Consider the following 25,675-nt stretch of genomic DNA (forward strand, 5'->3'; position numbering starts at 1 on the left):
TGCCTGTTGTCTCAGGAAGGGAGATCTATCTGGAAGGGGGATCTCGCCACCTGTCTGTCTTCTCCCCCTCTCTCTGGACAGACATCCTCTCTGGTCAGAGAGTGGTGAGACTCCAGAGGCCCCTCAAATCCGAGCACCGCTTTCCAGTCTCAGCTCATCCTCACAGCCACCCCTGAAGGAGGGAGGGAGGGAGGGAGGGAAACTCATCCCTGTTTTAATTTGTTTGTTCCTGTGTTTTATAAACAAAAGAATAATCTAACAACAGGTTCACTGGTGTGTCTGCCGTCACCTAGCCAGCTGTGGAGGAATCTTGTCTGACCTCAAACTCAGAGGTACCTTTAAGGCAGCGATGAATTTTACTGCTTCCGGAACTTTCATTGCCGATAGCAACACTATTCGCTGAAGACCATCTGAACACTGGACCCCAGAAGCCTCTGGTCGCAGGGCCTTGCACTAGCAAAGAACTCTCCTTCCTCCTGCCTCCCTCAGCCGGGTAAGTCTGGGAACTGGATTGTCTGCCTGGCTTGGCTGAGGGAGAAGTGAGTGTGTGAAGAGTGGGGTTTGGAGTCAGAGTCCCCTAACTCACCGTGGGGGAATCTGGGGAAATATTTCCATTTTCAGATTGAAATTCTGTACGAAGATGGAGGCAGAGCTTTCTGTGTAAAAGAGTGGCAGGAAAGATCAAAGGGTGTGGTGCAGTATGAAAGGGTTTTGTAAAATTCTAACTTTTTAAAATATCAGCAGGACTGTTCACCAGCAGCATTGAGTGCTTGTGCTGCAAGGAACGGAAAGCCCCCTCACTGTGTGTGAGTACCAGAGGCAGGCAGCCTGCCTCCTTTGTGAGGGGATGGGTGCTTTGTGGGGGGCCTACAGAAGGGGAAACATTTGTGGGACCCCTGTGGTGTGCCAAGCCCATTCTGTGGTTTCTAATACTTTTCTTGTGGCATCCTCCATTCAGACATTCCTTAAGCAAGCATGGTGTTGTTGGGCACCTGCTTCGCCAGGGTGTGTGTGTGTCAAGGCCAGTTCAAATAAATCACAGATGCGGGGAATGGCAGTCCCCTCCACACCACCCCAGCTACTGCGCAGTCTCTGCTTTCACCAGGGCGACAGGTACAACGACTAAAGCACGGTGACTCGCATTTGTTCAGGTTTCAGTCTCTCTTGATGCCTTTGAGAGGCCTTCAAAGGCCACCTGTGGTCAGTCTCAAGCCATCACGCTCTCCCTGCGTTCTCCAGGACCAGCCCTTTTCCTGCCCATTGCTTCCCTCTATGTACTTGTCATTATCTGAAATGTTTCTTTATTTGTTTGATGCGTTTCTTAACTCTTGTCTGCTCCCCAGACTCACTGGAAAGCAGGCTCCCTGAAAGTAGGGATATTAATTTTTGGGTGGTAACAGGTTCTCCAAAACTAGTTTTTGAAAAAATGAATGGATGAATGGAAGAAGAAAGGAAGTCATGTTCCCTGCCCACACAGAACCTCTGCTGTGTCCCCTGTGAAGTACCACCTTGAGTAGCAGGGGAGATAGCAAGTAAGTAGTTGCTGTCTGGTAGGTGGAGGCATGCAAGGGTGACATGGGGGCACATGGTGCAGGGGGCTTGGGGGCCCTGGTAGGGAGTTGTCTGCCTACTTGTGAAGGAGGAGGTATATAGATTCCTGGGGCTACTGTCACCAAGTACCACAAACAGTGAATTATTCTTGCTTAAAGCAAGAATAATTCATCCTCTCATACTTCTAGAGGGTAGAATTCAGAAATCAGGATGTCAGCCTCTCCCAACTACTGGTGGGGGCATCAATCCTTGGTGTCTCTGGCTTGTGGTCACATCCCTCAGTCTCTGCTTTTGTTGTAACAAGGTGTTCTCTGCGTGCCTTATCCTCACTATTTTCCTTCTTTTTCAGAGACATCAGCCATACTGGATTAGAGCCCATCCTAATGACCTCATCTTAACTTGGTTAACTCTGCATGGACCCCCTATATAGAGTGGGAAGATTTGATACAAGCTGGGGAGGGGGGCAGCTGGGAAGAAAGATGTATGCATGTCGGTTACCTAGGAAAACAAAGGTGTGGGTAGATATGTCCCAAGAAACACCTAGATACAGAGTGCAGGATAGAGACAAGCTCTAGGCACCCCTGGGAAGGGCTTAGTGCATCCCATCCTGCTTCCAATGAAGAGCTTTGAGATCATCCATGGAAGGATCCCACCTGGGTGCCTAGCTTCCCTGCCAGGCCGCTCCCTCCCTCCTCCAAATCTGTTCTTCTCTGCTGTAATCTCCATTAATATTCTGGTCTGAACTGCGTCCTGTAAGGAGGCAGGAGGAGGCTCTGCCTGGATTAACTAGGTGGAGTGAGACTCTCATGGGACAAGAGACATCTGAATCTTGCAGGTGTGGGCTGAATCCCATGTCTGCTTGGCAGAGGAGAACCTCAGAGGTTTCCAGGGATATGTGTTATTCTCTTGCTCTCTTTCTCTCCCACAGGTACACAAGCACACATGAAATCTTCCTTTTACATGTCAGTTGCACAAGAATACAAGGGGGAATATCAAACCTTACTGAAAAACATCCTGTGTGTAATCTGAGCTGGCTGGGTGGCATATTTGTTAAAGACAGTAATGCCACTGAAGGGGCCATCCTATGAGCTGGCAACAAGAAAACTAGATTTGGTTTCTGCCTTTGATGCTAATGGCTGTGTGAGCCTAAGTCTCTGAGATTCTCTGAGATTCAATTTCATCATCTGTAAAATGAGACTATTCAATTTATTGAATTGTTGTGGGACCCGGTGGCCACACTTAGGAGAATATGTAAAAAATTCTAATATTAATTCAAATGTATGATGTGGTGATGATGATGATGACAGCAAAGATGCTGTGATAAAAGATGAGGATGTCAGTGGTGATGATAATGATGAAGATGAAGAGGGGGAGCAATGTGATATGAATGCTAAGAATTGGGGGACCATTAATGGTTGTTTTTAGATAGTTGTGAACTGACAGAGGTACAAAAAGTAGGTACAATCGGAGTAACTTCAGATTAACACAGGGGAGGGAGAGCCCATGTTTCTGGAATCTCTCATGTCCGGGGGCTCCTGAGAGCTTCCATGGCCTGACTTCACTTCACTCCCCAGCACCGTGCAAAGTCTCCACATCAGTTGAGGCAAGGCAAAGTAATTTGCCAACATCACATGGTTTATCAAAAGTGGCAGAACCAAGTTTGCAAACTCTTTACCTAGTTTCTGGTTTGTAAACCCTTAACCTTTATATTCTTCACTTTCCTATGTAAGGAAGACTGTTTCCATGTCAACAAAATAAATATTCTTAAAAAGAGTGAGGAAAACATCACTGGAATGGCCAGTAGCTAAACAAGCATCTGATTATTGTCTGGCAGGTAGAACCAGATGACCCCCTGATGCTGTCGGCTCTATGATTTCAGGATGCACACATACACATGCACGCATACGTACATGTATACATACATGCATGCATGCATTATGGACACTGTGCTCTCTGGAATGAGTGATCCATTTTATCTCTTTCAGCCATACAAAATAGTGATTAAGATCGAAGACTCTGGAATCACACAGATTGGGTGTAGGTCCCTGTTCCACATTTTATGGGGAGACCCTTCTCTGGGTCTTCCTAAGATGCATAGTGAATTGGGCAGCAGTTCCAGGTGCTGAACCCAGGTGTCCTGATTTGTCCTATTCTTCCCTAAGAGGCCAAGCCTTCATTTGTGGATGCCAATATATACTGTGCACACTGCCTTTCAGGTGACACAATAATAACATTTATCGAATGGGTGGGCTGGTTGTCATGGGTGCCCAGAGGCTGTCAATGATTTCATCTGCTTCAAATAGCACATGGTTGCCTTGCCTCCTTCCTCCGAATCAACCAGAATCCTGGGAAACTGACATGGGTGCTCCTGGGAAGGCAGAGAGTGATGAGTGTGTTGTCATGGCTGTGATGGCAACTGGTCTACCCGGTGATCTTATTGACTTTACCTCAACCACAGCTCTGCCAAGCAGGCAGGGCAGAGATGATTACTCCTTTGTTGACAGATGAAGTAACTGAGGTTCACTGGGGTCACCTGCCATTCTCTCCCCTCTGTGGGCATCAGTTTCTGCACCTGAGCACACGGTCTTTTTCAGTTCTAATGGTCAGTGGCTCTAATTCATCCAAGGTTCCATAACTAATTAGAAGCAAAACCAAAACTAGGAAAGAAGTCTTAGGGCTCTGAGATCAGAGATCTTTTAAATGCCCCTGGTATTATTTTTCTAACAAAGTCACAAACTGCATGGTTTAAAATAAAGAAATTTATTTTCTCACAGTCTTGGAGGCTAGAAGTCTGAAATCAAGGTGTTGTCAAGGGCTTCTCTTGCACAACCTCTAACCTTACCTCCTAGCCCCTGATGGCTCCAGAAGCTCCTTGGTTTATGGCAGCATGACTATTGCTGTCCCTGTCTTCACTGGCCATCTTCCCTCGATGTCTGTGCCTTCACCTGTGCACATCTGGTCCCAATTTCCCTCTTCTTACAAGGACACCAGTTGTATTGGAGCAGCACCGACCCTTGAGATCTCACCTTATCTTGATGACATGGGCAAAGGCTCCATTTCCACATGAGCTCATATTCACAGATACTGGGGCTAGAACTTCAACATGGTTTTTGGGGCCCAAGCCACTAGTACTTCATCCTAAAAAAAAGACTTCTTCAAATGCCCATTTCCTGTACATGGATTAGCTCATTTAACATGCTTATGAAACAAGAATTATCATCTCCTTTTTTATGTGGCAGGATGCTGGACAGAGACCTGAGTGATTTGTTCAAGGTCAAATTAGTACAGAGAGGCAGAGCTGGGCCCTGGGCCTGCTTAGTGGATGCAGAGACTGCACCCTTAGTCACTGGGCAATGCCACCTATCTGTGCGTGTGGCCCTGTGGTTCCTGCACTTGTGGTTTCACGTGGGGGCGGCTGTGAAGAAGTTTGTGTCTGTGTGGTAAGGAGGACCAAACATTGCTGGTCTGGTAATTTTGTTTTCACAGCTGAAACGCCAACACACAGTGAGTCGATATTGAGTCTGGCATCTTCCCTGCCATTCCCTGAGTGACTGAAGTTTCCCAGAGCAGCCATGGCCCAGAGTGAAGTCACCTAGAGGGAGAGGGTGTGATGTGAGTCCTACGGAGGCAGAAACACTGGGAACTTCACCTTGACATCAGGCTTGGGTGCTGCAGGGAATGCAAAATGCATGCACAGCTGAGCAGCCTGAGGCAGGCACAGTCAGGGTGGTTTGGGACCGCGTGGGGTTGAGCAGGGTCTGTGGATCCAGACAATCTGGGGTGAACCTATTAGCTGTGTGAACTCTGGCAACTTACCTAAGTTCTCTGAGCCTGAGTTTCCTCAGTTATTACATGTTTATCTTCATAGGATTGTTATTAAGACACGTGGGAATAATGTAGGCCCAGAGTATAGTCTAAATACTGGCACAGAGGAAGGAAATACCTGCAAATGGCAGCTGGAATGACTGACTTTGTGAAAGAAATTGGAATATTTCCATCAACATTTACAGTCTACAGGCAAGAGGTAGCACAAGAAAGTGGCCTTAGTGGCCAATGCATATTGGATTCAAGTCTTGGAACTGATAGGGATTAAGCAGAGAGGTTCCATGGAGAAAGAGGATTTTTTTTTTTTAAGATTTATTTATTTATGTGTACAAGAGCTGAGTGGAGGCCAGAGATGGGGGTGTGTGTGAGAGAGAGGATTCACCAGAGTGGGGAGCAGAACAGGCAGATCTACCGAAATACACTGCCGAGGGGAGCAGCAGGCCAGACAGGAGAGGTCTGCTGCGCCATTTGGGTAGCTCCCTGGCCGGGGATCCAACTCCTGCTGCAGTGGCTGTGGACAGTTTCATAGCCTTGTGGCACCAGGGAGGCTCCCTGAGAAGGATTTTTAGTAAAGGCAGAAAGACTGGAACAGGAGAGACAGAGGACTCAAACCACTGAGAGCGCTAGAAGCTTCTGTTATTACTAGCAGGCTCTGGGTGATACTCATTCTCTTCAGGGGACTCTGTCCCAAATCTCTCCTAAGATGGCCAGGCTCCTCCTCCCCTTCTTCCTTTTGGCAAATCACACAGTGCGCCACCCCCAACACACACACACACACACACACGCACATGCACACGCACACGCACATTTCCATGCTGCTTTTTTGTTTGAAGAACCACCAAGCTTGGGTTTTCCCTGGGAAGGGCCTGTCAGTCAAGAAGTGTGTTACCCAGAGCTAATGAGTAACTCAAGTGAGATCAAAAGATAGAAGTGATGCCTTTTATTAAGCTCGCAGATTTATTATAAGTGAGTCGGCAGGACCACACAGGTCTCCTGTCCCAGTGCAGGAAAACTGAGTGTGTGTGTGGTCTGGAGCAGTCAAAAGGCAGTGAGACGGCGGGTGTGAGCCTAATAAAGGCTATAATTGGCACCTCTTTTCCTGAAAAAGCCAGCGACCACCTTCTCCCCATTGCCAGGCTTTCTCCTTGTGGGGAGAGATGCAATGGGGAAGAGGATTGCAAGGGTGGCGCTCCGGGTGGGCAGAAGAAGCTTCAACTACAGGGCTATGGCTCCAACCGTGAGGTGACCAGGGGAGTGGGCCCTTCTTCTTGGGAGATGATCCAACCAGCCCACCAGGAAGTCTGATTGATTTCAAAGACACCGGGCTGGTCACGGGTATTCAGCTACACACCCCTCTCCCAGGACACAGGACAAGGGAAGATGAATCATGTCATAAACCAGTGTCTGGTTCATTATTCATATTAATATTTCATTATAATAAACATGGTAAATATCTGTTGTAGTAGCAACAAACATTTCTAAAAAGCTACAATGGCTTCAACTTCCACATCCCCCAAATTCCAAAAGAAAGACAACAGTGGTGTGAGCCTTTTTGTCTGCAGGACCCTCTCTGCCTAGAGGGGACGTACTCGAAGCTGGCATTGCCAAAGGACTTACGCATCTGGACAACGAAGTTCCGGGCATCTATTTCTACTCTGACCCAACAGGAAATGGGACTTTCTTCTCTGCACGAGTCCTAGAAAGCCAGTCATACAATGAGCTCTTCTGTCCCAAAGCACGCATGTCCTTGGGCAGGTCCCAACAGCGCCAGCCCTCATTTTTGTCATCTGTTCAATGAGAGGGTACAGCCACCTGATGTTGAGGTTGATTCTAGCTCTCACATTCTGCATCTTACAGGGCATGTGTAACTCAAGTGCACAGTTCCCAGCTCCAGCGCCTCTCCAATCCCCATCCTGACCCTTCCCCTGCAGGACCTCCTCTACTTCCCCCAAGCCCCCCACTCCTCTCCAGGCCTCCACTTTGCTTCCAGCAGGTCCCTATCTGCATAGTGCCCACCGTGCATATTACAGCCTGGCTAATTCTGCCTTGGCAAACCCACAAGCCTGATAATTCCCCCAACATTCTTTGGCAGGCTCTCTTTCTCTTCCTCAGCAGAGACTTAAGAGCCAAGAGAAGCCATGAGCTCATGCTTTGCTCTAGCTTTATTACTTCTAGAAAGCCAGCTTCAGTTACCAATGTGCTGTTTAATATTTCTGCAAGAAATTGAATCTAAGTTGAGTACTCAGAGATGGCTAAAAAAATTCAGTCCAGGAGGTTTACTTTGAATGCTTTTTTATTACTTGCTCTTCCTTCAGACTTTGCTTGTATAGCAAAAAATAGAAAGTTGTTGCTGATACAAAGCAATGGTGCTCAAAATAATGTTTGACTGATTGACAGGAGATTGGGAGATACTCAGAGGCAGAGGGATGATCAGGCCCTCAAGAAGCAGAAGCAAGAGCGAAGCTGAGAGACACTTCTTTTAGATAATCTTGACTCCTTACTTTAGATCAGGGACCAGCAAACTTCAGACCATGGGCCAAATTTATCTTGCCACCTGTTTTTGTATAACATGTAAGCTAAGCATGGTTTTAAAATGTTTTAATAATTGGAAACAACCATAGAATGTACAACAGGACGAGTGACTGCTCATGTAAAGTGTAGGCTCTGGGTGATTGTGTCAAGCAGTGTCATCAGTTGTGACATATATGCCCCCTGGGTGTGGGGTGGGGAGTTGAGCACGGGGAGGTTATGCATATATGAGGCTGGGGGTACAGGTCTATGGGTGATCTCTGTCCCGTCTCCTCCATCTTTCTGTGAAATTAAAACTCCTCTAAGCAAAGTCTTTTTAAAAGATCAAAAGGATAATAATGTTTTGTGACACAGAAAAACAGTATGAAATTCAAATTTCAGTGTCCATAAATAAAGGTTTTATTGGAACACAGCCATGCTCATTTGTTTGTGATTTTCTGTGGCTGCTTTTATGCACAACAGCAAGCTGAGTAGTTATGCAGAGACTGCAGTGGCCCACGAAGCCTGAAATATCTCTTATCTGGCTGGCCCTTTACAGAAATAAATTGCTGACCCCTGTCTTTGCTAATTCCCACTGTCAACTACTCTACCATTCCCTTTTTCTCTCTCCTCCCCCACCCCACCCCTTTCCCTTCTCTAGGATCACAATGAAAGTGAGTGAAGAGTGTGTGTGTGTTCAGTTTAATAATGCTTTTGTTCCTTTTCATGTTTTGTTATTTAGTCATCTGTTTGTCATTTCAGTCATCTGGAAAGTTCATCTTCTGACTCCAACACTTCATTTGATAGAATGAAGTGTTAATTAGGTCCACATTAATTAGATCCATTTATTCCTCATTTGGTAATGACAGGTAGATGAAGTTTTAATAAATGCATAGCATTTCAGGCTCAGCTAGATTTATTTTATTTATTTTATTTTTTTTAAGAAAACTTTTTTTTTTTTAAAGATTTATTTAATTTACTTATTTATACAAGCACTGGGTACAGTCAGAAGTGCGGGAGGGTGAGAGAATTCACCAGAGCCAGAGTGGGGAGCAGAGCAGGCAGAAGGACTGAAGTACACTGCTGAGGGGAGCAGCGGGCCGCAGGAGGGGTCTGCGCGCCATGTAGGACCCTCCTCCGGTGGCCGGGGAGCAGCCAGGGATTGAACCAGTGCTGCAGAGGCTGCGGGCTGCTTCTCAACCCAGCGCTCAACCGCTGCGCCACCGGGGCGGCCCTCAGCTAGATTTATAAGTTAGGGGCCGAATAAAAAGTGGAGGTCAAGTAATTGTCAGGATAATTTGAGCCCTACCTTAGCTTTTTAAAGAAAAGAGGAGGCAGGTGGGTCTGCATTCTCCCCAGAGGTGGCATTCAGTGGGGGTTTGTACCATCATCTCAGTCCTTTCTGGGTTTGGCACTGCCTTCTTTGGGGGACAGTTGGATGTTGCAATTAGAAATCTGCATTGTGAGAAAAACCCTTTTCATGTACAAAGTGCTGTGCTTGGCACTGTCTTCAAAGTGCTGCACATCTACTGTCTGCTCAGCCCCTTTTTTGTGGGGGAGGGGGGAGGGGGAGGGTGTGAGGATGCAGTTCCGTGATGACCCTTTAGTGCCAGGAGGAAGAGGCCCCTTGTGCTCTTCCCCAGGCCCCACACTCTGCATTGCTTTACTGCAGCCCAGTCGGTTTTTTTTTATGTTTCCCTGGGCTTGGCTGACAATGCATGGTCACCTCTTGGTCACCTCTCAAGGAGTTTCTTCTGCTGGCCAGATGACCTTCCTTAGCATTTTAAACTGGCATATATGAGGGATAGGAGGAAGGTCCTGATGAGTAGTTCTGGAACAAAGGGGAAAGACTTTTAGATGTTGCTAGAGACAGGCTACAGTGAGATAATGTGTAAGCTCTTTTTATCACTTGGCGTGCTTTTGGCTGCAAGTACAGAGACTTTTTAAGTTGGCTTAAGAAATAAGAAAAATGATATTCTTATATAACTGGAATCCCTAGACAGGCAGCCTTGAGAAGTGACTAAATCTACTCTGTTAGTTAACAATCGCTACATAACAAATTACCCCCAAATTAGTGGCTGCAGACAGGAACGTTTAACATCTCACAGTTTCTCTGGGTCAAAAATCTAAGACAGGCTTATCTGGGTCATGCTGGCTCAAGATCTTTCACAGGTTTGCAGACAAGCTGTCCACCAGGTCTGAGGTCTTCCCTGTGGGACTGAAGGATCTGCTTCTTCCATCACCCACATGGTGGTTGGTAGGCTTCAGTTCTTACAGGCTGTTAGACTGAGAACTTCAGTTCTTCACTATGTGGATTACAGGGATGCTGACAGCACAGAGGCAAGGGAGAATGAAGACACACACACACACACACACAGAAGCTGCAATCTTTGGAGAGCCTAATCTCAGGAGTGATATGCCACTGCTTCTTTTCTGTTCTATGCATCAGAGTATAAGCCTTGCCCACACCCAAGGAGAGGAAGTTACACAACAGCGTGAACACCAGGAGGGCCCTCAGGGGAGTGTGGAGACCCACCTCAGAGGCTGCCGACCACATGCTCCATCTGTGCTGCTCTGATTTCTCTCGACTCTGCCCTCCTCTGTGCATCCCTGTACATGGGACTGAAAACAAGATGGCTGCAGGATTTACCCCATAAAAGACTACATCCTGAGCAAGGGAGCAAGGCCACTTCAAGGTGCTCTCCTAGAAGAGCACTTCAAGGTGCTCTCCCTCCATGTCCTACTAGTTCCTTTCATGATTTATGTTCGTGTTAAGTCAGCCACAGTAATATTGTTTCCCTTTGTTATATTTTCCCTTTTCCAGACTCTTCTGTAATTGGTAGTAGCTAAGTGACACAATTCTGCCTATATGAGATGTAAGAGGAAATCTGCATGGAGTTTTGTGGGAGGATATTTCTTTTATGTATGAAAGGAAACTGTCGTTTGAGACAATATCCATAACCACTTACCACCTTCCCATGCTTCCTGTCTTGAAACATAGCTGTGACATCTGGCACTGCTGCAGCCACCCTGTGTCTATGAGGTGAGAAGCTAGAGAGCTAGCAGCCAGCATGCTGAAGACGGCAGAGTGGACGAGGCGTGGACCTTCAACAACATGGTGGAGCAGCTACACTAAACGTGGAAATCACATGGGGCGATTATAGGGCTGGTCTGTGTCAGCCAACTGTGCATTAGTTACTCTTGCTAACATCTCAACACATGCGAGTTTGTAAGTTTCTGATAGGAAAGAAGAAGGGGGCGGTGACTGCTACTAAGCAACCAAGAATATCTTTTAAAGGCTGTGTTAAAAATGTGGGTCTTTATTCTAAGGACAGTGGGATTTGTGTTTTTAGAAGATTGCTTAGGCAATCTTCACAGGGAATAAATTAAGAGGAGCATGTGGAGCAAAAGGGGAGGAGGTGATTATGGTATCCAGCAGCAAGATAAGTTATATGGTGGCAGTGGAAGGTAGGACTTGAGGTGTGGGCAGCAGGGAAGTGGAGGGAGGTGTTGAGTTGAAGCAATAAGGTGTCACTAGGTAGAGCATTTCTAACCTCGTTACAAAGATCCAGCGCCTGTTTCTCTCCCCTGGAAATGTTTGAGTTGGAGGTATATGGCCTGTAATTCTTTGCTTTTGAGAAATTCTGTTGAGAAGTTTTCATATAGTTTGTCTCATTTTGTTCCTGGCAAATTATGTAAGTATTTTCAAGTGCTTTCCCATGAATATGTGAATGAAAGAATTGGAATGTGGAATTGAGGGTGAATTCTTCCTTGGCCTTTGATTTTACCAACCTCCTCATGTATATGTAATAAACTATCATTTAAAAATGAAACACAAAAAATTTCTAAAGAGACACTTTTGAGTTTACAAGACCAGTGCTCTAACCCCTGAGCTATAGGGCTTTCCGAGATTATTTTTTATTTTGAAAGTGTTTGTGTGGTGTTGTAAGTTTCTCAAAAATAGGATCAAAAATATCTCCATCTTTGAATTAGTTCCAGAAGTTCTAACTCTTGCAACATTGCTTGAATTTTAGGGAAAAAACAATTGAACTATAAATGATGCACTGTCAAATTTGCCTTGTCTAAAACAGGACGGAAGATTGAATCTGCTGGTGTGATGAGTTCTTGAAATGTGCATAGAAGCAGGAGAGCGGGGGCAGGGGTGGGGGTGCTTTGGAGTTGGTGGGTCCTGGTTTCCACTTTGGACTTTGACAGTTAACTAGTTGCACGACTTAAGTTACTTAATGTGGTTGAACCTCAGAGGTTTCCTCCTCAGGCAGTGGGTGGGTGTGTGTCTCCTGGGTGGGGGGTCCTGACAGGGATTTCAGGGAGAGGAGTCATGCCAAGGTGCCTGGAGCCCAGTGGCTGATACCCTACCAGGCACTCTATATGGGGTAGCTGATTATTAACGTTTTTAATAAAATCACCATGGGAACATCCCTTATTAAATCTCATCTGCTCCAGGCTAAGTGCGTTAAATATTTCATGTGGATAATTCAAAGAGCCCACCGTGTTTATACTAGGTTTCTTTGACTTGAGAGCAGAAATGAGCTTGGCAGTTTTTCCTGCTCCCAGTGGGAGCCTCGGAGGCCCTCATGCGTGTGCAGCCTCTGTGGGCACGGGGCTGACAGGGCTGCCTGGGGCTGAGCTGGGCAGGCCATTGATGCTTCTGGGGTTTTACCACCAACCTCACTGCCTTCCTCAGCCACCAGGCACTATCCAGGTGCCTGTGGGGCCTCCGATAAGACTGAAGCTAGAGAGGGCTGATGAGGAGCTAGGGGTTCCGAGGCGACCTCTGCCCTACCCCCTGCTCTGTGCCTTCAACCTTCCCGCAGCTCCAGACCTCATCCCAGGCCTGCCTCCCCTTCTACCGCCTGCTGCTTTCTCCTGCTGCCACACATTTTCTCTCCTATTTTACTGCAGTCCAGATGGCAGGGGGCCTTTCAGGAGGGTCCACGCATGAGATGACCCAAAATAAAACCCAGTTCTTCGAGTTTCTGAGACTTGTGGCCAGTTTCACAAAGATATGCTTCTGTGAGGGGAAGATTCTTAGCTCCTTCGTTTTCTCTGCCCTCCCTCCCCACCTGCGGGCTTCCTCTCTCTCCACATTCCCTCCTTTCTGTCTTCTCTCCCCCCTCTTCCCCTTCCTTCCTGTCCTCCCCTCCCGTCCACCCTTTGTGAGGAAAGGCTGACAGATCTCTATCTTTTTTTATTTATTATTATTATTTTTTTAATTTTATATAATTTTTACATCCTTTTTCATTTTTGCACAATGTATGCATTTTCATCTTGGTTATAGTCCCCATACAATTCCCACCCCCCTTGTTTTGATCCTACTCCCTCCTCCCTCCCTGTAGTGTGTCTCTGGTTTATAGTTGCTTGTTGATTTTGATTTTACTTTATTATAATTAGTCATTTTTTTGGTCCCTTATTTAGGTTTTCTAAATTCCTGCTATGAGTGAGACTATCCGGTATTTTTCTTTTTCTTTACAATATAATGGAATATTACTCAGCAATCAAAAAAGATAAACTCATGCAATTTGCAGCAACATGGATGGAGCTGGAAGGGATCATATGCTCAGCGAAATAAGCCAGATCTCTATCTTGATGGTGATAATGAATGGATGGTGAGATTCTCTCCAGGGAAAAGCAGACCCGGTACCCTCCCAAGACCTTTAGCCCAAGAGCTGGGGAGAACAAGGACAGGCCTCTCCCAAGGAGGGAAAGAGGAAGGGGCTGGTGTCCCTGCAGTAAAGTGACTGTGAGAGAAGATGGGAGACTGACCCTGAAGACTACCCTCCTGGCTCGTGTTCCAGCCGCCTTGAGACCCTTGCAGCCTGCCCAGCAGTGACAGCCCGAAGAGGAAGGAGGAGGCGTCTGAACTGCATTGGGGTCTACAGTTCTGAGCCGGAAGGGAAGGCAGTGCCCAAGCTGCTAGGGCTAGGAGCAGGGGGAGGGTGGTATTGCCAGCTAGGGGGTGGGTGGTCATGGGGTCAAGGGCAGATTCATATCAAGGACGTCAGGGACCAATCCTGCCAAAATGCCCTCACAGGCACGTGCATTTACATATGCAGTTACACCGCACACAAACCTATCTGTACACAGACTGGAGGGGTGTGTTTAGATGTTGGCAGCTGCCTGGCTGCAGCTGGCAACCATAAAATCATTCCCACAACAAGCTTCTGCTTAAACATCACCTTTTTAACAAGTTCTTCCCAATAAACCTCCTTAAAATGGCATCTCTCCTGTCTCTGACTCCTTCTCTACCTCCCTCTCTTTAATTAGTTCCCCACAGTCCCTCTCAGTATACATTTCTCCTCTTTGTCTCTTGAGGATAAGAGTATTGTTTTACTCACTAGGAGCCTCTTAAGGATAGGAATATTGTTTTACTCACTGCTACACCCCCAGCTGTAACTATGTCTGGCTTAGAGTACCTGCTCAATAAATAGTTGTTTTGTTTTGTTTTTTTACCAGAGGTCAGAACTATTTTATTTTTTTATTTTAATTTTTTTATTTTATTTTATTTTTATATTCCCCATACAATTGTAGCCCCCTAATTTTGACCCTAAACCCTCCTTTCCCCGCCCCCCCATAGTGTCTCTGGTTCATAGTTGGTTGTTGATTTTAATTTTCACTTTCTTATAGTTATTCTTTTTCCCGGTCCCTTATTTAGGTTTTCTAGATTCCTGCTATGAGTGAGACCATCTGGTATTTTTCTTTTTCTTTCTGGCTTATTTTGCTGAGCATGATCCCTTCCAGCGCCATCCATGTTGCTGCAAATTGCATGGGTTTATCTTTTTTGAATGCTGAGTAATATTCCATTGTGTATATGTACCACAACTTCTTGATCCAGTCATCTATTTGTGGGCATTTGGGTTGTTTCCAAAACTGCATGGTATTGGAACCAGAACAGACACACTGACCAATGGAACCAAATAGAAAACCCAGAAATAAACCCACAGATTTATAGTCAACTAATCTTTGACAAAAGAGCAAAGACTATGCACTGGAGCAAAGAAAGTTTGTTCAATAAATGGTGCTGGGAAAACTGGGTCGCTCCATGCAAAAGAATGAAGCTTGACCACTACCTCACCTCATACACAAAAACCAACTCAAAATGGGCTAAAGAACTAGACATAGACCTGAAACCATAAAATATATAGAAGGAAACACAGGCGAAACACTACATGACATGCACCTCAAAGACATCTTTACAGTCAATAAATAGTTTTTGACGGAAAGAAGTAATGAAGGGACGGAGGGGGAAAAAGGATGGTGAGAGGAGGGGAGAAGGCGAGAAGGTGGAAGAGAGGGAGGGTAGGGACAGGAGAGCAGGAATGGGAGGAGGGAGGGACAGAAGGGTGAGGAGAAAATAAAGGCTCTGGAGCCAGTCTACTGCCTGTCTGACTAGCTCCCCCACCATCTTTTATGCTTTCCTGCCCCAAATTCTGCACTGAGGCAGCTCAGACACCTCCTCCCCAAGCGGGAAACTCGTTTAGGTGAAGGGGTGGGGATGGGGGAAGATGAAGAAGATGTGTTAGCTCCACTTGGGGTTTTATTTTGATTTCTGTATTGTCTGAATGTTGACCCACTTTTCATTTTAGGATATTATTGGTCATGGGTCATGATGTGTATCTATCAGTATGTAGTGATTTGTGGACTGAAGAGAAGAAGGTGCTTTATACAATTCCTTACCGTCATATGCCCTGGTGACTGAGGGGTGAACTGTGATATTGGGTGTCATTAACTGTAAGTGGCAACTGAAATTCATGTGTGAGAGACCATGCCAAGCAAGGACTGCCTCTATTCAATTGGCTGCTAGACAACTACACCTAGAAATCCAACAACCCCTAATATGTGTCATCTCTCCAGTGAAACTGTCTCTCCTTCTGATGCCCTGTCGTACCCCCTACCTAGGCAGTCAGGCTAGGAACCTGGGAATCATTTTATCTCCTGATCCCACTCACTTTGCAATTTCCAAGCCTGGGAATTCTATCTCCTACATTTCACATGCCTACTGACTTCTATGTACTATGCTAGTTCAGGCCTTCAGCTTGCTGTTGGGTACACATTGATGTTCTTGTCTCACAGTTCTGCAGGTTCCCCTTGCATCTTTCCTCCACATAATGGCCATTCACTAACACAGAACTGATGCCATGGTGTGCTTGTTCCCAGTCTTTGGATGTCACCCCGTTGTCTGTAGGATAAACTCTAATATACCACTATGGTCTTCCATAAACTCGTCCCTGCAGGTGTGTTCTCTCATCACTCCCACCGGTATTCATCAATATTCCACTCATGCTCAATGCCTTAGAACATGCACCGTGCTGCAGTTGGCTTCATTCTTTGGTTCACAATATCCATTTACCAGCTGTGTCCCCCTCCCCTGCTATCTCTTCACCTGACTCCAGCAACTCCTCATTGAGCACTAGGTTCCAGTGTACAATCCTCCTCACCTCCCAGGCTGGATGAGGACCTCTCCCCCATTCTCCCATCATGCTTTGAGATGGCGCTATCATTGCTTTCACCAAACAACTTTATGGTCAGCAGCTTCTGTGTGCATCTCTACTTACAGAAGTCGGAGGCTATATCTTACTCACCTTTGTGTTTCAAATGCTTGGTATATAGTAGGTGCTCAGTAAATGTTTCTTACATAACTGAATAAAATGTTTGGATTTGTACAGTTGATCTGTACTGGGCCATTTTGCATGAGATATAACAGCATACAAAATGATATAATTTCTTTCCTTTCATTTTTATTACCAAATGCAAATGAGCAGGACATACCATGTCTGGCTTACGAAAGAGAAAGAGGCTCAAGGAACTGAAGTGGCTGACCCTGTGTCATGTGTCTTTTGCATGCAGAGCTCTCTTCCAAACCAGGATCTTGTGACTTGAAGTCCAGCCTCTTTCTCTTACAGATTTCAGTCTGACCCTTGCCTGTAAGCTAAGTGTTGAGATTCACTTTATGAAGAGCAGATTTTTTGCTATTTTTTCTGCTATTCTCGCAATTGCTTAGAACCCATGGTAAGTACTCAAAGAATATTTAATGAATTAATTAAGTCATAAGTTAGTGAACATCAGCCTGAGGTCAAGTTTTTCTGGTAAGATTGGAGAAATCAGGCATTGAGAATTGGATAAGGTGTAAAAAAGAGGTATCTAAATGTAATTCTTGGTACAGCAGGTGGAAAGAGGATCATTTTCTCTCCTAACCCTGAAGGCTGAAGCTCTGGACACTCCAGTCTCCCTGAGCAGGTGAAAGGAAGCATTAGCGGCTGCCACCTCCTACCCCCCAAGAATGGGGTTCTTGGAAAGGTATTATCACTTCTGGCTGTCAGGATGGGGCTGGAGCTCATTGCCTTCCAAGAATGTGACTGATGGCAAATTCAAGTTCAAAAGAAGATTGGATTTCAAGGCAACTGGAAGCTATTCAGTCAAAGCCAAGTTTTACAGGGAGAGTTTCCTCCTGTCTCCTCTTCTCTCCTCCTCCCTCCAGGGCAGCCCAGGACTTGTTGAGACCTGAAAAGGAACTGACAGTGCTTGACTATTTCCCTAATTGAGAAAAGGAGAGACAGAAAACCAGGTTCTGGAATTATTCATGAGCCCAGGGAGAAGCCAAGAAATGTATCTCCTGAGAGTTCTGGCTACCTAGTGAATCCAACACAGTGCCTGATGGGTGCCTGACTTGGCCTGAGTACCCATGTGCAGCACCCAGCCTGCTCCCTCAGGAAAAGAGGCCTTTACTCTGCTCTTTGTTGACAGTAATGAAAGGAAAAGGAACCACTCATAACAAATTGAAATCCTATGTTGTACAGGACTTTCCCGTTTACTGTCACAACAGCATGCAAATCAGCTACACAGGTGCCACCAACACTTTGCAGATAAGAAACCTGGGGCCAACAGAGGTTAAAGGACTTGATCATGGTCACACAGCCAGCAGACGGTGGTGGAGCCTTGACAGAAGATAGTCACCGGCCACTGGACAAGTCTTCTGTGCCTGGCAAACTTCTAAGTACCTTTATGGATTAAGTATTTAATCTCACAGCACCTATGAAATACATGCTATTTTTCTTCCCATTTTATAGGTGAGGAAACAGAAGCTCAAAACATTAAGTTGCTTAAGACCATGCAGCCATTAATAGTGAAGCCAGAATTCACTTGGTTAGCACAGGCAGTTTGACACACAGCTACACAACCACTACTTGATTGTAAATTTCTAAGCTCAGGAGAAAATCTCACCACACTTTTTTGAGGGGTCCCCACTTGGACTTTGTCTGGAGCTGTGGTCACATCTGTACCCCTCTCAATCCTTATCAATTCCTCCCTAAGGCAGGTGTCATACTTGGCCATGGCAGGTTGAGGGTCCTGGCGCCCAAGCAGAGGCACCAACTGTAGAGTTAGTGCAGCCATGCTCAGAGGCAGGTTAAAAAGTAGAAATCAAAGGAGATGGAATGGCAAAGCAAGGAAAGAAGTACAAAGCCCAGATGGTTGGCCAATAACCAGGAAGTCTGGAAGAGAAGAAAAGGATAGAAGAAAGGGACCATCTAGGAGGAGCATACGTTCCATCATCTTGTTGATTTCAGATGAACTTGGAGTGTTTCTTTCACGCACTAGCTGCACATGTAATCTTATTTAAATTCATCAAGAGATGGAGTACTGAGAGACTGATTTATTGCCTAGTAGTGCTACGAATGTGTTGGCAAATACTTGTAGCTGTTGAGTTCAGAGGATCTAAATTTGAAACCATCATTATAACTTCCCAAGCTTTCCTTAGTTCACAGCCCTCAGGTCAATCAGTAAAAAAATCCATCGTTCTTTAGCATTGAAGACTTTGCAGGGAGACAAAGGAACACAGCATCCCTGCTGTGGCAAGGCAGGCATCCCTGCCTGCCAAGACCTGGCTCATTCATTGAGGAAAGACACTTCTCAAGTTCCTCTTTACATCAAGCTCTCAACAGTGGGTGAACTGAAGCTTTGTTTGAATAGCAAAGTGGAGTGTTCTGGGCATGGAAAACTGAGATATAAAGCACTGGAAACAAAACAAAACATAACAAACAAACAAATGTAAATAACTTTTAATTTCCTCATTAGTACTAACTTGAAAACATCTATTAATAGTATTAAAACAAGTTCACTTAAAACATACCCCTCATTATGAAATAGGAAAAACATACGCTGTTCAAAACCCTTCGTGCAGAGGAGTGGTGACGTGCCTTTGCGTGAAAGTGATTCAAGCCTTTAACCGCTTAATTAAACATAATTTTATTTAGATTCCTCCTGGCCTTTCCCTCGGTTGGTTTCCCTGCCTGTCTAAATGCATTCAGTTCTTTTGGATCCACCTGCTCATCAGTTTTTCTCCTCTTTCACAGCTCCTTTGGGTCTCATGAAGAAAATTTTCTCTTATTCTTCTCAAACCCAGACCAAGAGGAAATCATATAAGTAAGCAAGGGGAAATCAAATAAGTAAGCAAACAAAACCCAGCTTGCTTCAGTCGCATACACACACACACACACACACAGAGCACACAGCAATAAAACAAGAATTTATGTATTTAATGCTATACATCAAATGAATGTGCTAGACCTGAGATTCCTGAACTTTCTAAAGAACGTTTACTCACAGAACACTGAGTATTTGGCCCCTAGGCCAAAAAAAATACCAACAGTTCCATGTATTAAGTCATTAAGTCATTAAGTCCAAACAACTTAATAAGTATTTATGGCTTAACAACTTAGTAGCCACTTGAAAAATTAATACTCAAAAGATTGAAAGAAAACAATATTTGTATTTCATTATTAAATAATTACAATGACTTATTTATGGGCACTGATTTTCAGACCTTGGAATCAAACTGAACATAACAGTGCTGTCTTCATTTTCTGTCCCACATTGATATTCACTTGGAACTTTTAAAAAAATCACAGCAACTGCAAAAATATGTTATGAAAAGAATGTGACAAAGACTTAATAATAGCTGTTGATATAAGATGATCTAAATTCTAAAACCATCATTATAACTTAATGATTTTTTCCACAGGTCACAACCCCATGGCTCGATCAATGAAAAGTCAGAGTTATTTAGCACTGAAGACTCTTTGCAGGGAGTCTCTGTGTACTACTTGCAGCTGGAATGGTGTCTGTCAGACATTTCTTTGAGAACATCTGAAACATGTTCTCAGCACCCTTGAACTTGTTGCAGTGCCCTGAGCTCTTCACCACACAATTTGGGAGCCATAGTTCTATATAATAAATGACATGAGAATTCAAAGGAGGAATGAAAAACTTCCCATGAAATCATCTATGTTCCCATAGATGATTTTATGGAGAAGAACTTGGAGATGGGTATGTTGTCTCAGTTGAGTGAAAAGGAAGGGATGGAAACATTCTAGAATAGAGCAGAGGGTCTTGTGCAAAGTTTAAGGAAGCTTGCAAATGCCTGGACTAGCTGTAGAAAGACACTGAGGAGGAGGAGGCTGCAGCATATGCATATTCAAGGGTCTCAGACATTGCTTGAGGGGTGGGGCCTGGCTCATCCTCCCCCATGGACCATGCTCCATGCCTCTCCACTTACTGCATTTTTACCAGTTTACCTTCTCAACTAGACTGACAGCTCTGAGGCCAGGGACTGTCTTTCTATCTTGGCACCATCCATTCCATGGGGCACAGGTGCCCACAGTGGGCACCGACCATCCTGACACACCAACTTTGCCAGAATGCCCATATCTGCCACCAATGGCACCAAGGTAGAACAGAGAGTGGCAAGGGTTTCAGTTCCAGGGTGGGCTACTGGGGAAGGTATTTGATTCTGTATGGCTATTTTGGGGGAAATACTACGTGAGGAAACACAGCTCCTGTGTTGTTTTTGAGAACAGTCTTTTGAGAGAGCCAAGAATGCTCATTTCCAGATCACTTATCTGCTGCATCTCCAACAGGGCAGATCTTAGGGAAATGCATAGCTTCCCGAACATGCCTCTGTTCTCACCAGGCAGCCCAGATGTGACAGTAGCTCATCAGAGAGCTGTTTGTGTCTTTCTTGTTTACAGTGCAAACAGCATTTAGACTGCAGCTTTGCAAGGCCTCTGTCTATTTGTTCAGGTAAATCCATGGCCTGGATGTGGTTTCTGTGCAAGATCTCAGGCCATTAAGGCATAGGGTTTGTACATTGGCTTCTGGATTCTTCCTCTTTACTGACCATTACAGAATGAGAAGAAAGCCTCTTCTCTTCCTTGCTTTTGCATTTATTCTGTTACTTGACTTTGCTCCAAAACAGACATTCTCTCAGAAAAAATGATGGGGCTTGCTATTTTATACCTCTGCCCCTTCCTCCTCATACACAGGGCAACTTAAATAGCAAAATTCTTTGAATTAAAAGCCAAGTCAACAATAGTAAATGAAATCTTATAACCAAAGACAGTAGAGTAGTCTGCATCTGAAGCTGTGCAACTTACATATTTGTTTCTGATAAGTATCAATAGATGTGTTGTTGGAATTCACTGGCTTCAGTACAAATATCAGTCATTGGTGCTAACTTTTACTATGTGGAGGAGCTGAGTTCTAGCAAGACTAACACATAGCGGCTTCTAGTTATGAGAAGCCTATTGTTTTCCTGTTAATTCCCTCCATAAAATTCTGAGTTTAGGACTTAGCAATCAAGAGACATTTCAGTTCCTCCTAGGTATTTTGTCTTCAATTAGAGTAAATTACCACCAGTTGGACATTAGTGTTTCATGAACTACCACCCAAGCTTCTCATGTGGGTCCTTGCCCTACAGAAAAATCCACATACTTTCCATTAAATGTGCCTCTAAAAGCAAAAACGATTAAATTCACTGTGATCACTAAGCAACAGTGTCAAAAGTAAGGTAAAAAGAAAAGTGAGTCTAGATAAAATTTGGAAATTTTCTCCAAATTCTTTTTGTTATTAACCAGTGCTGAGGAGGAATCTAAGTTGTTTTCCTCCAGGTCAAGCGAAGGTTGACTCTTGAAGTCAGCGCCTTCTCTCAGACTGCTGCTGGCTGATCTTTTTTTTTTTTTCTTTTTAAGAGTTACTTTTATTTATTTATGCATTGAAGAACTGGGATGTAGGCCAGAGGTGCAGGGGGTGAGAGGACTCACCAGAGACAGAGCGATTTGCTGAGCAGGCAGATCTATGAAATACACTGCCGAGGGGAGCAGTGGGTGAGACAAGAGAGGTCTCTCATGCCATGTGGGTAGCTCCCTGGCAAACTCATGCCATAGTGGCCGGCGATAGCTTGATAGCACCAAGGCTTGTAGGGTAAGTGATTTTCAGGCTTTTCTGCCCTCCCGCCATTAGGATTAATGATGGATCCCTGTGGTCCTGAATGCATGCCTGATGGCGGGCACCTGGAATAGGGTGTGGACATATGTAGATGGTATTCACCTGGGCTGAGACTGGGCTTATAAAGGCGGCATCACAGGGACACCAGGAGAAGCAGAGCAGAGAGTAGAAGAGAATGAAAGAGCGAAAGGAGCAGAGAAGAAAAGTCCATGAGAAAACGCTGGAGAGCCCAGAGAGTGAAGACTTGCTGGGGGCTGGGAGGCCTGCCAGCCTCCTGGCCCCCCAGCACCCTTGCCTGCCATGTACCTGGTAAATCCCAATAAAAGCCTGCAAAAGCCACTCTTTTGAGGGCTCCAGGACTCTCTCCTGCTTTACCCTGTCTGCTCGGATCATAGAAAACCTGCCCTGTGTCATCCTCCTCTTACAGGCTTTAACCTGTGTGCTGCCAGGGAGGCCTTGCTGCTGATCTTAACCCTCATCTGAGCTGGACATTAAGTACAAAAACAAGCAAACAAAACTTTGGCTTCTGTTCTGGCCTTCCATTACCTGTTTTTTGTGAACCCCATAATCCCCAAGCTCCATGAAGGTGGGAATTTTGCCTGAGTCTTCTGCTGGTTTAGCTGGACTTGAGCACTTCAGAGGAGGGCCTGGCACCCTCATCATGCTCAGCAAACATTTCCTGAGTTGAGGAACACATGAAGCAGCAACAGGGAGACCTGTTGTGAGGCTTATGAGCACTTGACTCAGAGGAGTATTCTAATCCATGCCTTTTTTTTGGTTTTCTTGCCCTTCTCTGGAAGCCTCTTAAAGATGTAAACACTTGAATCCTACTTCCTAGACCATTGGTTATTTTGGTCCTTACACCTCTGCTTAAATATAATAACTGAATAAGTTTCCTGGCACCAGCATAGTTAATTACCCCAGACTTGGAGGCTTATTAAAACAGAAATAGATTTCCACACAGTGCTGGCCCAGAAGGCCAAAATCCAGGGGTTGGCACTTCACTTTGTCTCCCCTTTTTCTTGTAAGGACATCTGTCATTAGATCTAGGACCTGTCTGGAATCCAGGGATTTTAAGTAACTTAGTTCACCAATGGGTATTTTTTAGATATACTTGGATAATTCAACTAAAAGCACATGCTTTTACTTGAATTTTATTCATAATAGTGACAAAAAAAATTGCTTGCCAATGCCTCACTTGACTTTTGTGTCAAGACATAGTCCAGCGGTTTGCTGGTTTGCTAACCAAATCTAATCAGAAAGAGGCTTTTACTTGGCAGGGCTTATTCTTGGTGAACCTTTAGCAGTTCCTGGTGATGCTTCATGATACAACTCAAGCCTCTCAGAGGGGATGGTCCTTGTCCTAGAGAAAAATTCACATACTTTCCTTGAAAATATGTCTTTTAAAGAACTATAATATTGACATTTGTGCCGACAGAGAGCAAGTTTACCAAGCTGTCATTACTAGTATGAAAATTAAAAAAAAAAAAAAAAGACATGTAGTCACATCCTGTCAACTGACACTTCTTAGTTTTCCAGGAATTCTCAGAGATTACTAACTGTGGCTTTTCTTATAGCGAATTGACTCGTGTGTCAAATTAAAAAAAAATGCACAATGAATCTTCACGAGTATCTGTGTGTGTGTGTGTGTGAGAGAGAGAGAGAGAGAGAGAGAGAGAGAGAGAGAGAGACTTGCTTTGGTCTAATTATTTCTCACAACAATCCTGTAAGAGAGAGACTACTCTTAAGCCTACTTTACAGATGAGGAAAACATTTGAAGTAAAAGGTAAAACTGAATGACAAGAAATATCCTTCATGAAAGCTGGACAGTCTACAGGAAGTTCTCTCTTTGTGAAGATGAAGTTTGTGCTGTGTGTTGGTGGTGGCCTCTGCATGCGGATCAGCCCCAGATGAGTGAGAACCTTCTTGTTATTGTTATTGTCATAAATGTTCAAATCAGAATCCCATACAGCTACACTCTATCAGTTCATCTATCAATCTTGGAACAATTTCTTTTTATTAACCTTCTAAAAAAACTAAAAATGTTGTTAAACAATTGCTCTATATTAACAGTAGCTATTAAAATCATCACAAACATAAAAAATTATAATAAGGTGACATCTAGGTCCTTCTATATAGGCCAGCTGAAAAGGTTCTGTAGGAGTGAGGCAGAGTCAACTTTTAAAAAAACTTCTCAGGGGCCTCCCTGGTGGTCCAAGGGGTTAAGATGCAGTACTATGAAGCTATGCGCAGTCACTGCAGCATGAGTTCGATCCCCAGCCAAGGAAATGACCCACATGGCGCAGCAAACCTCTCCTGTCTCACCCACTGCTCCCCTCAGCAGTGTATTTCAGTCAGTCTGCCTGTTCTGCTCCCCACTCTGTCTCTGGTGAATCCTCTCACCCCCCACACCTCTGGCCTGTACCCCAGTTCTTATATATGCATAAATAAATAAATCTTTAAAATACAGTAAAATAAAAAGTCTTCTCAGGTGATTCTAATGTGCAGCCAAAGTTTTGAACCACTGATCAGAAGATGTCTCATTTGAACATGTGAGATCAGTTTTAAGAAACTAAGTGCATGAATACCTATGAGCTTGATAAGGCTGTAGATGCCCAAGGGACGGCCACTACTGATTCTGACTCAGTTGGACTAGAGTGGGCTCTGGGAATTCTCATTTTTTTTAACCAACATCTTAATGATTATATCCCTAAGAAGCAACAGACCAGATACCTTTTGGAGCCTATCTTGGTCTCAAATTATTTTTCTTTGTCTTTTGTGTTTCCCTTTCCAATGTGAAGATCATGCTTGTTTCTGTAAAATATGTGAGTAGACTAGGAGTCAGATTAGGCTATGCAAGAACATACAAGCCCCCACATCTCAGAGGTTTTATACAATGCTTATTTCTGGTTACACCATAACTTTCACAATGAGAGCTCTGCTCCAAACGGTCACTTGGAGACCCAAACTGATGGAGACAACACTTTCTGAACACTTGCCACATCAACAGGGTGGATGCAGAAGAAAGAAAAGACTGGAACACTACAATGGCTAGAGCTCCGTGGGATGGGAAGTGACCCTGGCATTGCTACAAAGGGGAACGAGCAAACAGAGGGGAGCTTAGACGACAGTGGGTAAACACAACTATCATTTCCACAGGATTGGAACAGTTGCGCCTTATCTCTGCCTTCTTTTATCTACTGACAATGTATTATCTTTCTCAATCAAGCAAGCATTTATTAAGCCCCAATTCTGTGATGAGCACTATGCCAAAAAATAATGGAAGATGGGCTCCAAAAGAAATAAAAGATAGGCATCCTAGTCCTCTAGATGCTTTATGGAGATAGCACTACAGATAAAGCGTTAATAAACAATAGACGGTAGTTCATGATCAAGGGCCAAATTATGTGGGCGACTCTGTGTGCAGTCGGTGCTCAGAAAAGGTGTGATCTGGATGCCTGGGATGGTCAGGCAAGGAGTGATCAGGGACTTA

General features: G+C 44.7%; 1 long non-coding RNA gene across 2 annotated transcripts; it reads left to right on the plus strand.

Moving 5' to 3' along the window:
• Nucleotides 1-350: 350 nt before the first annotated feature.
• Nucleotides 351-20,150, plus strand: LOC129146905 (uncharacterized). 2 transcript variants are annotated; one of them, XR_008554267.1, is made up of 3 exons: nt 351-493; nt 19,254-19,323; nt 19,922-20,150. It is a non-coding gene; the product is annotated as an uncharacterized LOC129146905 (long non-coding RNA). The 2 variants fall into 2 exon arrangements; XR_008554268.1 differs by lacking the exons at nt 19,254-19,323; nt 19,922-20,150 and adding exons at nt 10,334-10,580; nt 10,886-11,159.
• The last annotated feature ends 5,525 nt before the right edge of the window (nt 20,151-25,675 follow it).

Source organism: Talpa occidentalis, unplaced genomic scaffold (genome assembly GCF_014898055.3).
Source record: "Talpa occidentalis isolate TD23 unplaced genomic scaffold, MPIMG_talOcc4v2.1 talOcc4.5, whole genome shotgun sequence".
Taxonomy (NCBI): Eukaryota; Metazoa; Chordata; class Mammalia; order Eulipotyphla; family Talpidae; genus Talpa; species Talpa occidentalis.